The sequence below is a fragment of the Sinohyriopsis cumingii genome, chromosome 12 (assembly GCF_028554795.1).
Source record: "Sinohyriopsis cumingii isolate HCF-2022 chromosome 12, ASM2855479v2, whole genome shotgun sequence".
NCBI classification, from domain to species: domain Eukaryota; kingdom Metazoa; phylum Mollusca; class Bivalvia; order Unionida; family Unionidae; genus Sinohyriopsis; species Sinohyriopsis cumingii.
This window is the reverse complement of record NC_142972.1, coordinates 104,310,465-104,314,533: the sequence shown is the minus strand read 5'-3', so window position 1 is coordinate 104,314,533 and position 4,069 is coordinate 104,310,465.

Genomic DNA, 4,069 nt, shown 5'->3' with positions numbered 1-4,069 from the left:
CTGAACTTATGCCCGCGGCTGTCAGTAAGGTAATAAATCAATCCGTGAATCAAAAACTTGCGGCGCTAGTAAACCAAATACCCGAACAAATAAATACGAGCCTGATATCAGGAAGTGGTTTTCGTTTTAGACGACGATAATTTTATATAATGTTCAAACGTGTATCTGACCCAGCGTTCGACATGGATGCACCAATACTCAAAGATGAGTCCGTGCGCGATTATCAGTAGTATTCCTACGAAGCAACATCACCCAATCAGCCGAGCAGAATTGAATTACGAGTTCAGGATACAAGCAGATATTTTCTGCCCGCGGAAGCGTTCCTTGAAGTCGAAGGTAGTCTTTTAAGACCCGATAACACAGCATACGGAGCAAATGACCAAGTTGGTTTTGTTAACAACGGCATCATGGCGCTGTTCAAAAGTGCTTCATATAGCATTGACGGTAGAGAAATTGAAACAATTCAGGATAACGTCGACGTTGCCACAACAATTATCGGATTAGCACGATACTCAGATGATTACACCAGATCAGCCGGTCCGACTATGATGTTCGCTAAGGATAATTCTGATTATCCGGATCATAGGCCCAATATTTCAAGACGACCACGAAATCATGCCGGAGACAATAATGCTGATACTGAACCCTTATCATTTCCCAACTCTAATTACAATCTGGGATTTGCAACGCGCAAGACAATTATATCAGGTGACGGAAAATTTTCGTGTGCGATTCCGTTGTCTCACATCTTTGGATTCTGCAGAGGTGTCCGAAAGGTTATTTTTGGAGCTAATCATACGGTTGTACTTGTCATAAAAGGTGATAGCAATGATGCTATCTGGCACGGTCCGGGCGCTGATGTTGCCGCAACTAGAGCACTTCATGGTAAAGTAGTATTATCCAAGCTTGCGTTTTGGATGCCAGTGATGTTCCCATCGTTAGCTGAAGAGCAACGGTTACTCTCTTTCATGGACATAGGTGGTAAATCATTGATATCATGGTTGACAACATCTACAGATTCTATTCAGGGCGCCGGGACCGGGGATTTTACGTGGCACATAGCATCACAGCAGGGGGTGTCAGCACCACGACATATTTTCGTTGCATTCCAAGAAAATAAGAGATTAAACGATCAAACAAGAAACCCTATGGCATTTGACCACCTTCAGGTCAGCGAGGTTTCGCTGCGTGTAAACGGACATCAAGAACCGTCCGAAGATATTCGTATAACTTTTGGGGAAAATAAGGTTGCACGTGCATATCACCGTCTGCTGACATTTATGGGACGTGATCAAAATATTGATACCGGTCTACAGATATCTCAGTTGGATTTCACAACGCGGTATCCGATTTATTACTTTTCTCTGGAACATATGGATTTAACCAAACAATCTGTCGTTGATATACACTTCAAGGCTAAAGTGGGCCTTTACCCACCTGCAGCAGTTGATGCGGCCGGACCTCCAGTCGTACTTGCAGGTCCCGCTGGTTTCAGAGCAATTGCTGTTATACTCTCTGATAAATCAATGTTGCTTGAAGGTGTTGGCGGACGAATGAGAGTCATCGATGCTCCAGTGGAAAATATGTAAACAATTAGATCAACCTCGTATTAAATAAAATGTCATACAGTTACGTTAATGTGTCACTGACTCCTGGTCAGGTGAAGAAATTACAATCGAAAAACGCGAGCACATGTGGGACGTCAATAACGTTAAAGCACGATCAGCTAGCGGGCGGTCCCAACAAGCCGTCGCTGACCAAAACTCAGCTAAAACATTTGAACAGCGCGAAGCAGGGCACGACTGGAGTTCGAATTGATCTCTCTCCGGCCGCGGTCAAAGATATGGTCAAAAAGACCGGCGGAATACTTCCATTTCTCCCAATAATTGCCGCCGCGTTAGCACCAGCAGCAGCCGCCGCGACAAAGGCAGCCGCGTTAGGAGCAGTTGGAACCGCTGCCGGAATGGCACTAAAGAAAGTAACCGGAAAAGAAATTTTACACAAGGAAAGTCTAAAAAAAAGACAAACAAGAACACAAAAGCCAACAAGACGCCCCCGAAAGACAACTATGCCTCAGCCCAATCGTTTAAAACTTCCAGTGGAACAATACGGAGCGGGTCTAAGACTACCGGGAACTCCGGCGTCATGGTACCCAAAGCGGGTTTGAAAACACTTCCCGGGGGGGGAATCTTCCCCGGGTGAAGCTTTTTTGATCTACTCGATGCTGCTAAACAATTACGTATAAAATCCTTCAGAGGTGTATTTATGCGAGATGAATTACCAGCAACACCGAATAATCCAGAAACAGGAATTATTAATCTTGACAACCGAGAAGGCCCTGGGACTCATTGGGTTGCTTACGCGATCGATCCGCGTGGAATTATCTATTTCGATTCGTACGGGCTAGCACCGCCAGTTGAATTTCTCAGGTACGTCCAAGGATTTTCAATTCCAGTTTGGCAGTCAACGTTACCAACACAAACACTAACCGATCCTCCGATATGTGGTCAAGAGGTTTTGAATGTTCTTGACGCGATAACAAAACATCCAGCGATTCCTCCTCATAAAGTCGTGCACGAATACACGTTGAAAAATCATCTCCAAATTTAAACAACCCCATAACAGATAATGGTTGATATTAACGGAAGATCAAGCAGAACCAAGGAGCACCGCGAAGACGTCGATTTATCGAAGTATGCGACCAAAGATGAAATTGATGATCTTTTAAATCTAACCGGGATAGACCCAGATGAGGTTGTTATTTTTCAGGACAGGCACGGCAAGCTAAAAACCAGTAATATTAGGTGGAATGACATAATTCGCAGGGTTATTGGAGCTGTCGCGGACAACATCGTTGTATTCACTGACAGCGGCAGAATCAGAGATTCGTCGATATCAATTGCGATGCTGCGAGATGATGCACGAAAAGTCGCCGGGGAACGTGTAGCGAAGACCGGTGACACAATGACAGGCGAACTCAGCATGAACGGCAACAAAATAACCGTTCTAAAAAATCCGGAAGGTCCCGAAGATGCCGCAAACAAACAATACGTGGACACCGTCAACGGTAAACTAGCCACGTTGCGGGCAGAGTATGATGATCACATAAAAGCGTTTACAAATCTCCGTAAAAACTTTAGGAAAGCTGATGAGACCGTGGATAAGTTCTTTGGGGCTCCTCCAGTCGTCGACGTGAAACTCGCCGATGTAAAGACCGACATTGACACGATCAAACAAACACAGCAGGATATCGTATCGGGAATTCCTGAGATCGTTAACAAAATCAGTTTGATTAAAGTCCCCATTACAGTTACTCCCGGGCATATCACCAACATCGTATTCACGGTATCATCGGGATTCGCAACATGGTCCCGACAAAATAATACTATCAAATACACAGCAACGGTCACTGGCGTGTACAGGTTGTCTGTGTTTTCAGCCGCTAAATTTGAAATCTTCACAACGTTTCCCTGGAGACATACCACCGATAGGTATTCCGGGGTTGTAACCGTAATACTAAACAGCGGAACCGAAGAAATATTTATACTTGAAGCCGCAGACAAGAAATTAACCGCAACATCTTACTGGTGGTGTTTGGAATTCGTCGCAACAACGCCTCAATTGGTTACCGCGTAATTGAATAATGTCAACGACGCCAGATGCTCAACAATATCGATACAATCAGGTACGCGAATGGCAATCAACGTTGAAAGCCACCATAGACAGATGCGCAACAAAAATAAAAAAATATAAACGCCGTGTGACCGCGCTGGACATAACAGTGTATTCGGTATCCGCGGTAGTTGCATCCACTGGTGTGCTATTGTCTGCGCTGACACCAGTAACTGCTGCTATCGCGTTCCCGATCGCGATTTCTGCCTCAACGACAATTGCGGGAGTCGCCAACATCATCGCAAAAAAAAATATTCTCATGTGCGATAACAAAATTACACGAGTATCAGCAACTAGCCAACGCGGCCAACAGCGCCTACTCGAAATTGTCCTCGTTGATATCATCCAGCGTAGACGACAACAACATATCAGATTCTGAATTCACGCTGATGTCCGG